Source organism: Enoplosus armatus, chromosome 3 (genome assembly GCF_043641665.1).
Source record: "Enoplosus armatus isolate fEnoArm2 chromosome 3, fEnoArm2.hap1, whole genome shotgun sequence".
Taxonomy (NCBI): Eukaryota; Metazoa; Chordata; class Actinopteri; order Centrarchiformes; family Enoplosidae; genus Enoplosus; species Enoplosus armatus.
Window position 1 is genome coordinate 15,281,085 of NC_092182.1, and position 13,220 is coordinate 15,294,304.

The window sequence follows — 13,220 nt, forward strand, 5'->3', positions numbered from 1 at the left end:
CAAGACAAAACCTCAAGAACAAAGCATTACATTTAAATGCAGATACACAGGGCTGCCATAAGATAACCATCATTACAAAATAAAGAGTCCATGCTGAAGCAAAGGTGCATTAATCAGCTCCTCTGGCATCACTTCAGTAATAACTTTAAGAGATAAGACCACTTTGGACAGGATGCTGACACTCCACATTCTACATGAGATAGTTTATGCCAACCTACCAATTCATTTAGCTGTAACAAGAAAAAATGCACCATTAGTTCAGAAGTTTTTCTAGCACCTTTTAAGAGACAACTTCAATCAGCTTGTCAAGGTAGAAATTAATTGGGGGAGATTTTTGCCACTCATATTGATTTTATTCAAATTAGTGCTGGACGACAAAGGTCAGGAAGCGGTCACTTAGAAAATCGAATGAGGTTTGATTATGTTCCTGTTGTTCTTCTATGTGTCCCATTGTTATTTAGCTTCCTTTGTTTTCTGTCGGGAAGCAACGGTTGTGATGTGGTTTTCATATATATATATTTAATTTATTGTGAAGCCCTTGGAGGCTGTAACTAAGATTAAGGGACACAAATAAACATGACAAAGGCCTGTACGCTCTTTACTGCGTGACAAAGACTTTTGAATAGTTCAAGTTTTTTCTCAAAAGGAATTGTTCCTCTAATGATTATAGTATCTTCACTGTTTGACATGTACTGTATATTTTTGAACATCTCCTTGTGACTTAACATGGGCTCATTATGGTGAGCTACTCTAAGAGATACTTTGGAGTGTTTTTTTTATTTTCATCTTTGCCTTGTGTAACAAAGAAGTACTTAAGTCTCATTGGGAAAAGCCCTACGGCAATGATATTTCTATATGCAGCAGGATGCTTATGATTAATTTTTATTTCATACTGAATACTGATTATGCATTATTAGGAAGTGGGTGTAATATGGTCTCAAAAGAAAGAACTTGTGTGTTTTTCCTTTCTGCTGATTTTGATCTTTAACTGTCAAATACTTTTAAACAATTAATTCATTTCTTGAGGGACATTGTCTACCCATTTGATATGCCATGCTTTCTTTGTTTTGTAAATGCTCATTAAATCCTCGCCTCAGGTTAAATACACCAGTACATGGTCTACAGACGTGGTTCATCACATGCCGCATGCATCGGGACACTTTGCACCTCCGAACAGAGACTCTGCGTGACAAAGTCCGAAAAACATTTCCATTCAGTGAACCCCAAGCAAGGTCTTTGATGTGAGAATCTACAACTATGGTAATATCAAGAGGATAATGATAGTTGGTGTGCCAAATGAGGTTCAATAGAATGTATAAACAGAAATGTTAAATCTAAGAAATAGCAAAATAATGAGAAAATAAGGAAAATACATTTACATATGCAGTTACTTGAAAAAGAGAAAATTAGGTTCAGCAATATGACTCAAATATAGAGTGTATTTCTGTTTGCCCCTGCTAATTTTCATCTAATGTCTGTGTGCATGGTCCAAAATGTGTTGAAATGGCTAAGTGAAAAGTATGTGCGAGGTGTGCTTGCATGTGGTTCATACTAAGGGTCAACAGCTGTAGACCCAGCCATTCCTTTAAAGTAGTTAATAAAAATCTCAAATTGACCAAATGGCTTCACATTTCACAGTATATGTCAATGTAAACACCATAGAAATGAAATGATAATGAACATTTCAATCATATCCACTCTGGCATAAAGGTACTCCGCTGCTCTCTTCTTCTGAAGGACACAATTGCAATTTAGTGCTTTGGGAGATGGCAGTCTTTTGTTGAAATCCTCTCTTTAGTCGCTTTCTGATGCATGCAGCTGGAAATTGTTCTATGAGCAATCACACCAGGGTCACAGACGAACCTGTTTTAATGAGGTATTCTGCTTAAAACTCCACAGGGGCTCACAAGTGATGTGGTGTCACTGCAAATAAGTCTGCAAACAATTGAAACTGCCATAAGAGTATTCAGTCAAAGAATCTCAGAATCTCCCAATTCTTCCAAGAAACCAATCTGACAAACGTTAAGTGAAAATATAACTGATTTAAAACAAGCACTAAACTAGACATCACCAAGTAATTTTGCTACAAAATGCTGGCAAGTTAGACTTGTTCGTCTGCCAAATCACATGGAGTATAAGCCCAGACCTGATATTTGACATCTGAGTTCTGCCCTCTTTCCCCTCTTGCAAACATACGCCAAGCTCAACACAGCAGAGATTGTAGGGTGACGGTAATAACCCCTTATTAAATGCTACATTTACTAAAATGTTACGTGAGCGGCAGCAGCAGCAGCTGTAGTTTGCAGCAAATGTTTGCGTCAGTGTTACAGCAGAGTATGCAAATGAGCAGTGCACCCATTGGCCTCCCCTCAGACCACGGAGGAAATACACTATCTAGTGAGCACCCGATATGCGCTGTCTGGGCTCCAGATGCTGTGTGCTCCTTCCGCCACAAAGCACCTGGTACGCAGGAGCGTGCTAACACAGCACAGCAACCACAGAACAAGAACTAATCACTAACATAAATGGCTCTAAATCACATCTTTCAGGCGAATTATACTGTTTTGAGTCCAGAGAGACAACTGTGAGAAACCACTGGACCGAAATGTCAACTAGTCAAAGATAACTGACAATTAGAATTAATTAAAAAGTGTGATAGGGTACAACAATTACTGTTGCTATCACTGTCATTTCCCCTTCCTTTTCAACTGAATAGATGTGTTTCAGCGCGACTAAAAGACTCAGCAGCCCTGTGTGGCTGCACAGCAGTGCTTTGAGCCACATGCTAACGCCACCATGCTAACATGCTGTAGGTGACAATGGTGATGACATGGCAATGTTTAGCAGGTATAATGTTTCCCTTGTTCAGCATCTTTGTTTGGTATGTTAGCATGCTAACATTTGCTAATTAGCACAAAACACAGAGGCTGGTGTCTTTTTACTTGGTCATATAGCAAAGTAAAATGTTGGCCTTGATGATGAGATTTTTTCTCTCTCCCTAGCTCTCCATCCTTGTCTAGCTCTTTCTCAAAAAAGATGTAATTTTCTTGGTCGAGTGTTGAGGCACTCACTCTCAAAGGCTAACCCTCATTTGCGCGTCGCCTTGGACAAAAGCGTCTGCCAGTGAATGAATGTAATGTAATGTAAATGTAAAATGTAATGATGGTGCTAAAAAGTAAGGGGATCATGAAAATAACTATAATTCACTCTGAGGGGGACATGAATGTCGATTAAACAATCAATGTCAACCTCATGGTGGCGCTAGAGATCACCAAAGTCATACGATAAATTGTGTGGGAACCATGAACGTCTCTACAAAATGTTTCTTCCACAGGAGCATCAGCAGCCTGATAGACTGTATTGCATTATACTGAGATGTGTTTCTCAAGAAATTTCAATCCGCAGTGCTTTTGAATTTGAATGTCTCTTTCAAAATTGTTGTTCAGTGTTCCTTTGACTGGCTTCAGTAAAAAGTCCTGTGATTTATTTGCATTCAAACGTAATTCTTGAAATAGATTTTGTTTTATTATACAGTGGATTGTTTTTGCAGAAACTCAATTTTATGGTGACAACAGATTTATGAGTTCAGGGAACTACTGAAAGAAAAAACATCAACAGGGCCATTTTTTATTAATCATTTTTCTTTGCAGTTTGATTCCTGAGATGTCTGTGAAACTGTGAGGCAGCGCAAGGAGACACAGCTAATTTGTTCGATGCTAATGTGATGGAAAAAAGATGAGGTCAGCAAGGCATCGGAGTCACCAAAGTGGGATTGATTACAGATCAGATCTGAATTACATGAGAAACATGGGTGTAAACGTATTGATTATGAGTGCTCAGAAATCCTCAGTGCCTCTGGCTGGATTAAAGCAGCTGGAGCCAGAATCAGCAGTGTCCTTCTCCTCTGGCCCCGTCCTCTGACAAGATCGTGATTATCAGGGATCTGACTCTGGCAGCTCTTCCCACGTAGGCTTCATGGCATTAACGACTGGTCAGCATAACTTTACTGGAAATCACACCCGGTGAGGGTGTTTAATTAATAGCTACAAATTCCATTTGCAGCAGTATTCCCCCGGTATTAAATTCACAAAGCAGAAATATAATACATAAAAACAAATGAAGCTTAATTTTTTGTTATTTACATGACAACAATGAATTAAATTCTTAACTCTTGATGCAGCACAGAAGTCTATAGGCCTTTTGCCAGGATCTATCTTCAGACGTCTCTCTCCCAATCTTTGCCCTTGTATTTTTACAAAATTTAGCCAAAAAAAATTAAAGCAGAGTAAAGCTGCTTCTGTACAAATATCTAATCATTCACAAGGTGACACTTGCAGACCTCAGAGGCGGCCCTCCTTCACAAGTCTCAATGATAATCTGCACTTACTTACATCACTGATTATGTCTGTGGAAGAGAAAGTCCACCGGGCATTCAATCCCACTATTGCACAGAGACAGAGAAACACGAAACAAACAAGATTAATAATAGCCCGCGGTGCTCATCCCTGGGGCCACGCAGCTAACAACTCTTGACAAAACAGGGTTTAGAACGGCAGATGGATTGTCTGTAGAAATGAGGGGAATGTGCATTGGGAGTGTAATGAAGAGAGAGAGCAGGGTGCAGGCTTTTCCCAGAGTCCCTTTGAACGAGCCTATGGAAATTAAATCAGCCTGTGACAGCTCCCATCGACTGATTCCACCTGGGGACAGTGACCACGGATATGAACATGCACTAATCAGCCTTTGTTTTATCCGAAGAAATGCTTTTAATAATCACAAACAATACTCTTGTGGTTCAATAAGAAGACAACCAGTCCTTGGGAGAGTTACTACTGGGCCAAATAAGAAACTGAACACGGGCATGAACGTCTTCGCCGGCTGTGTCGAGAAACGTGAGATGCATCTATTTATGAAAAGGGTAAAGCCAGTGGAGCGTGTTTGGTTGCGAAAATTACAATTTTCTGATCATCTTCAACATCAAAGCTTTCAAGCACCTTCGTGTTAATTAAGACTCTTGCTTCTCTGTGCCACTGATACGACTAAAAAACTAGAGGCAGTGAGGATAAGTGACATTTTATCATCGTACCATAGAAAAAACTGTCCATCCAAGAGGATGTTAAAGGATCATTCTGGTTATTATCACTTGGGTCTTTTGTAGTTTTGTCCTTTAGCAGTAACAAGTGACCTGCGGAAAACATGTCAACATCGCTAAAAAGAAGTCAGAATAAACATGAGCAGTCAGAAGATCATACAGGTGCTAGATTATTTTAATTTTTTTTGAAGAGAAAACAAACTGCTAAAAGATTTCGTAACATTTCGGGTATGCTCACATGCTGTTTTTCCTCCAAATAAAAAAGCTGGATTAAGCTGCACGGGGACCCTTATGGAGGCAAAAATGAGCCGCTGGGCCCCTGTTAACTCACATTTCCTCCCACAGTCTGCACAATGTTTACAGTTTTTTCAGTTACAGTGAAAGTGATCATGCCTATCCACCACCTCAACCTCCACCTTACAATCCATCCCACTCAATGACACACTACGTCCTGCATCGGCACTGAATGTTGACATTGGACTTTTAATATGGACGATGATATTCAACTGGCTTTACTACACAGGAATACTACCCTGCCCCACATTTGCTGTGTGGTAATTTGATTACATATTTGGAGTATGCATCACATAAACACAAAACTGAAACAAGGGACACTCTTAAAGACAGAACCTCAAGATCACACAATTATGCAGGACACACTTTAATCAATGTTTTTTATGTTAAGAATGAATCACACGACTATTTGTATATGAAAGGGGTTGTTTGCAGTGATGAACCCACGGCTAATTATCACCAGACTCTGAAGCTCCCCTCAGCTTTTACGGAGTATCTTTCAACTCATTGCTTTGGTTCTTTTGGTTCACTGTCATCACTCTCATAGCATCATTTTTGGCCGCAGCAGGCAGCTGTTGTCAGCAAAAAAAGGCTCTAAAAACCTACAGCACATTACCTGCCCGGCACCAAACAACAGACAGACAAAGTTAACAGGTATTAGATGGGCTTGAAAACCCGACTCTGAATCTTTAACAGGAACATCCATCCCACTCCATTCACACTCTGAATAATAACACACCTGGGCCTGTTGAATGAAACAGTGACAGGTAGCTTTAATAATAAGGTGTTACTGCTAATGTTGTGCTCATGTCATGTTAAAAAGCAGGGATCAGAGATCAAATCCAGCGGCTGTCAGAAAACTACACCCACCGGAAGCCCCCAGGCATCTGGCATCACTGCAGTGACTACTACCTGACACATTCAATCATGTGAGAGGGTCCACATTTAGACAGCCGTGGTCCACAGGGAGTGTGCAGAGGGTCCTCACAGTAAAAGGAAGAGAAAGGGAGAAAAAGACCATCTCGTCTGATTGATTCTTTCTATCCTTGATTGAAATTCGTCCACTGCCATTTAAACACATGCAACCAGAAAGAGGACTTTAAATGAAACAATGCAATCCTAAAATGATTGTTTGAACAGAAAAATTATTCATTTCTTTTCTTTTGTTATTCTATATAATCTTAATCAGCGCTGGTGCAGATAAGTCATGTGCTGATATTTTTGAGTCACAAAGGAAATTCTATGTAACGTAGGATCGTTATAGTCTGACTTGTGCCTCGAGTTTGAGCAGCGCAGAGTAGAATATTAGAATACATGAGTTATAACCCAATCACAATCTGCCAGTTGGCTGCCAGGTTTCTGACATTGAAATGGGCGTAGATTAGTGCCGCCGGTAGACAGGTCACAACCCCTTTCCAAGAAAATCTTATAGTTTCTACAGGTTTCTGAATATTTTTAAAGAAAGACATCAAGTAGATCTAAATGCTCTGCTATTTTTAGTTACATGTTGGCCATGTTAATGAATTTAGCAGTAGCATATTTCAATGACTTGCATCACTGCAGACCTAAAATAGGATAAGCAGTTTTTATTGAATTTGATATGAACGTCAAGGACTACGTTTTGGAAATGACTTCAGTCCCCAGAGGTTGCGTACAGTATGCTGAACGCAACATCAGTTAAAGGCACAATGTAATTCAGCTGTTGAATGCAAGTCTTAACAAGAACTGGCTCCTGCATTTAGGCTACGTTTTATCTAGGAATAACACCATGTGGTAGAATGCACGTTACAGGTTTGGAGGTTCTTCACAGAAGGCATTTCTAATTAATTATATTCAGTCAGTCAATCTATTGGCCGCTGTGAAAGTGCCACTGTGCCCTCTACTGCTGAAATTCAATACATCCTGAACCTGAGAGCAGATGCACGCACACTTGGAGAGATAACTGGAGAACTGTATACTGTATACAGGAAAAACAACATTACCTGCGCAACAGGTGGCAGGTAGTGGATGATGAACATGAGGTGAAGGTAGAGGGAGGAGCCACACATGTTCACCTTAACTTGCTGAACGCATGGAATTAGAAGATCGCTGTTTATTTGCAGTAACATTGGTAATTACAACAGCGTTTGGTGCCTGCTCCCCTGAGAACCATAGCTACCATAAATACTTTACTTACCTTAATGAGCTTTTCTCAGTGCCATCATGGTGCTTTTAGTTGTCAGAACATGAAAAAAGCTTGAAGCTGATCTAAGAAATACTAATAATATACCAGCAAATGGGACAATTTGATGCTGGATTGATTCTCCAGGTCGGATTTGTGACTATACAATTGTTTTGTTTTTTCTTTAACTCTCCTCTTTCTTTGAACAAATACTAATGAAGTACAGTGTTATTTTCAGGCAGAGCATTGCTTCTATGCTCCTATTGGCTGATCGGCATCAGCTGTTTTCGATATGCTTCACAATCTTTGGCTCAATCATAAGCTGTGTGGCTAGTCCAATCATGTTCACTCAAGTGCACAGCGCGGACATTATAACCTGAGACTTATCGCTGTTACTCTGCTGATAACGCTCATGCCAGCCCCGTCTGCTGCCTTAGCTCCCTTCGCTTCCTCCACCACCCCAACCTCCTCCCTATGTGGTATTTTGTGTTGTGGATTTAACTAAGATTTATGTTCACGTATGTCTTCATTGGTGGGGGGGGGGGTTTATCTCTCTCAGCAGAATCCTCGTCGCCGCTGGTATTCAAAGAGCAGAGGCTTTTTCCGCCAAATATAACTTTATGACCATTTATGAACTGGTTTTGTTGATTCCATTGTCTCCAGAGTCCAGGAAAAAAACAAATAGCTTTCTCTAGAAAGTTCAGTTTTACTACGTCCATGATGAGATTGGTTCGGGCTGTTTAGCGATGCTGTCCCTTTCTAACATCTCATCGACAAGATATATGAGGAAACTAGGTACACCAAGGTAGTCCCAATGCTGTGTGGCCATCAGGTGAGGGGTACCCTCTATTGATAACGATGCCCATTTGTCTTTGACGTGGACCACTCCGGTGGCTTGTTGCAGGACGAGCATCTGCTGGTGTGTCTTGCATTATATTACTTTAAGTAGAGGAAGGTTTGGCCCAGGGTTTTCACATAGAGGAGGCAGATTTTTCCTCCTGCTCTGTGGGGAGTCGGTCACTGGCTGGATGACTCCCCAGCATGTTGTTTAGTGGGGTTATGTGGCTGCAGGGTGCTGTTTCAGGCATCATGCATGACTGGAGAGTGATTAGTGAATGAAATGAGCGCATTGCACAGCTTTAAGTAGGTGAATTAACAGCTGAGTAAACAGTGCTTACATATACCATTCATAATGTTCTTAATGTTCTCTATTTCTTACAGTGAGCCTGGCTCCACACACACATACACACACACACACACACACACACATGCACACACAACACAGGCATAGACTGAAATGTCTTTTACTTTTTGTCCTTCCACAAAACAACCCTGGTAGAGACAGACTTGTCACAATAACACACACATTTAACTTGAAAAGCTTTCAAACACAAATGTAAAAAAATCTGCTTCTATGCAAAAACATTGTCGCAATTTACTGCACCCCGGAATTATATAGAAATAACAAACACACTCTCACATGTCACATTTATTCCCCCGTTGTTTTACAACACGGGTGTTTTTCAGTAAATCATTTGAGAAATATTATATTCTGTTACCCCCGAGGGCGAAGCTTCATAAATTAAAGTGAGAGTAGCGTCTTTTCTTCAACCTTACCAGGTCATGTTCATTATTCAAAGTAACAGACGTTGGCACACTTTTCTCACAACTTCTATAGTTTCCCTGAAATCATCAAAAATAGACCACACAGTAATGAGACCAGTCAGAAGAGAGGGCAACACACGCCATAAATACAGCATGTGTGGAATACCGATTGAATGTGAGCGTAAAGAGTTAAAATAACCAATTTGTCTCCTTTTTCTCATCCATTAACTTCAGTCAGTCGATGAATAGGCATATGATAGTGTAAAATAGTGTGTAAAAATGTTATGTCTCGACCTCCATTACACACTATCTCATGGAAAAGTCCATGTCTAACTCTGAACACAGGATCATCCGTACTGAGAGCGCTGCGTGCCTGAGCTTTTGTTGTAATGACACATTGACAACATTCACCACTGATGGGGTCTTTCATCACTCAAGTGACTGCGTAATGCTTGAACTCATTTGGCTGAACATATGGAGCGCGCCATCAAGGTCTCTTCAGTGGTTTTCAACAGAGACACAGCTCATCCACCAAACCAACACAAATGGGATCGGCAGTCGAAAAGAAACAGGCCAAGGGAATCTGTATTTAAATGGTACTTTTCTATAAACACTACTTGTAGATAGATCACTGCCAAAAGCTATGTCGATTTCTCTTTGAAAAAGTCACTTTAAAGTTGCAGAAAATAGCCTTCGCTATGCAGAGAAAGAGGGTTAAATGAGCTCAAGATAAAGACCTTCCTGTCATTGTAATATCCTGTTGAGAAGAGTGTCCTGTTTTTCCACAAACAAGTCTGTTATTAGCTATTATTTTTCATTAGCAGTCATCACACTGGGTCGATAATGCATAATTCACCTTGCCACCAAAACTGGCTTTTTTTTAACTTATTTATTTGTATTCTTTTGTTCCTTGCTTTTCTATTCAGCGTGTCTTAATGAAAACAGCTTAGAGGCACAGATGATGATTGGACCCTTTATTCTGACCTCGGCTGAGGTGGTTTGTTTTTGGTTTTGTTTGTTTATCTGTTGGTCTGTTAGTTTGCAACGAATCCCAAATACAGATTTCTTCCTTGAATGATTGTTTTATTGATTTCCAAATACAGATATCTACGAAACTTGGTGGAAAGGAAAAAGTGATTCATCAGGATCCAGGTGACAAAATCTGACATGTGCTTTCTGATATTGTATTGCAGATCTGGTTATCATGTAACCGTGACGACAAAGGTCTCCCAGCCTTACTGGTATGTATGTTGGTATACTAGCTTGTAAGTGGTACGCATTTATCTCAAAGTGCAGCTGAGGTTCACAGGATTCCAGTAATTAGTTTTCAAGTGAAAATTGTGACCTGCTGGTAGCACTAGATGAAATGTCACCAGATCATCAGAAAGCAGATAATAAAGCAGTATGCGGCTACATGCGTCATTAAAAATGTGAGGTATATTGGAGGTCTGATGCAAACTTCAGATTAAGATTCAAACAAGGAAAAACATGGTTAAATGGCAGTAATGGTAACACATTCTTAAAACAAAACCTAATGATCATATTCCATGATTGATTTAATAAATTAATTAATTAAGTATTCTAATTCACATTGGCCTTGAAAATGTGTGACTATACAGTAACAGGCCTGTTGTTATGGAGCTTTTTTCAGACCCCGAAGACACTTTGGATGTTTGCATTCTCTGCTCTGCGAAGGAGATGCCAAGTCATTGATTAAACTTCATTGTCCATTTACTTTGATGGTGATCTGCCCCTCCCCCTTCCCTCACCCCTTTACTTAACCTCATTGGTGTGGTAGGACTGTAAAGGCCCACATCTTATTTACTTTGTTAGTTTTTTTATTGGGTGCACCCACACTAAAAGAGCTGAAGAGAACCCGAGCAAAGGATAAATTGAGTGTGATCAAACGTTCAATGAACACCTCCATTCAAAATAATTAGAGACATTGGAAATAATTAGCGAACACAAGAACAAGTACCCATCCCCACCCGCCCAGTAAGTGTTCCCTTATTTGGTCATTTCCGTAAGTAATTCGCAGATATTTAAGTTCTGCTTCAGGTGTTTAACCGGCTCTTAAAACATTCGACTACGCTGTGTTTTTATGAATTGGGCACACTGGAGAATGGCCCATGGGATCACTTAAAATGGTGTATGAGCGCAAAGTGTATTGTGTGTCTACAGCAGGCAAAGGAATGACCTTACCTTCCCTTAAAGAAAACATCCTTGAAGTAAAGTAACTGTGATGCTCTGGGGCTCGAGAGAAATCTCCATCCCCTGAAGAGACGTTGGCACAGGCAGACCTGCTTTGGGAAGAGGAGCGTCGGAGGGCCTGCGGGGCTGATGAGTCACTTTGAGGCAGATCTGAGAATACCGCTATGGCTGCAGGGGCTGGAGAATTGTCAACCACGCGTTCTTAAACCTGAAGAGGAAGAGCTGCAGGAAGGAGTCTCCCCCTCACTTCCTCACTAATATTAAATGACAATGAATGAATCATTTTTATTTTAGTTCACATGTATTCAGGACACAAGTTATTGAATTACTGTGGTCATGCTGTAACACCTAGCATGATGTAGAGGGGGAAGCTGGGAAATGACAGTTTCATGGCGAACACAAAGGTGTGTTTCTTAGGCAAAAAAGAAAAGGGCCAATGACAATATGCAGGTAATAATAGTCTCACAGATAGTAAAGTTAAGATTCTGCCTTAAGTTCAAAATGCCATACAGCAGAAAATGAAAGAGTTTCTGTTGGGTCTTATCTGTCTGTGTATTAGAAATTACTTTTTTATCTGAAGAAGACTGTAGAAACCGATGAACTAAATGCAGTGCATAAGGTCTCCTCTAAGCAGAGCAAAAGATTACCTTACTCTATTATACAGTAATTTGAAAGTGAGGTAAAGGTTAATGATGAAAGGAGGGCCACTGTCTGTGGCCAAAGGTGCCACACAGGCAGGCAGGGGATTACTCACGAATGTTTTACAGAAATGACTCAACACTTAGGAAACTGTTTCCATGATGACTTCATCAAATTGTTTTTTATGTTATTCAAACATTGCTTACCATTTTTCTTCATCCATAGGAATGAGATCAAAGTAGTAAATCCAGTCCTCCTTGCTGACTTTCTGTCTTGCTTTGTGGATATTTGCATTCTTCAAGCATCCTCATTCTAACGTGGTCCTGTGTACAGTCAGCTACAGTGAAAACTACGTGGTATCTATTCGTGTAATGGAGGATTTGAACAAATTATATGTTCGTTCGTTCAAGGAGTGGCGGCTTTGTTAACAGAAAGAAGAGTTTACACAAGAGAGCTGTGTATTAAAACCATTCACTGGAAACATACAGTAGATCAGCTCAAGCTTAAAGCTCCATTAAAGACACAGTAAAATAAAACATACATTTTCAAGTTCCAATCCTGTGTTCTGTGTTAATTATTCAGTTAACTCTTGTTTTAAGTAAGATTTATGCCAAAATAATAATCTTTTAGTATTTTTATCTCAAAATCCACTCCACTTCTCCTCCTGAATATATATATGTATATATGTATATATATATATATATACATATATATATATATATGGAATGTCATTGGTCAGGTGTGTGTTCGTATTCCAGGTAAAAAAAACTTTAACGTAACGTATGCTCTAATGCATTCCTTCTCTCCTCCTCCTCTACAGCTCTGTATTCGCTAAACCACGACCAATTTTGAGCAATCCAATCAAATCACTTCACTTGGAAATATGTCACACTCCAGCATTTTGGGTAATATGCTAGTTTGCCATCTTTCCCATTTTTCAATATCAGTGTTTAACCTGTGTGTTCAGAGATTGGTATGCTACTTGTACTGTGTTTCTATGATAAACAAATACAATGAAGGCCGCCTTAATAATGCAAAGGAGTTGACCTCAGGTCGCCGCACAACAACAAATCAGAGAGGCTGTGGTTACTATGGCAACGTGGTGTGGCAGCAACGATAGCAGAGGCATCCACAAACTGAATATTTGAGCGAGATACGACGCAAACTGAAAATAGTACAAAGCAATCTCAAGCAACACACAAACCCAAGATGCAACAC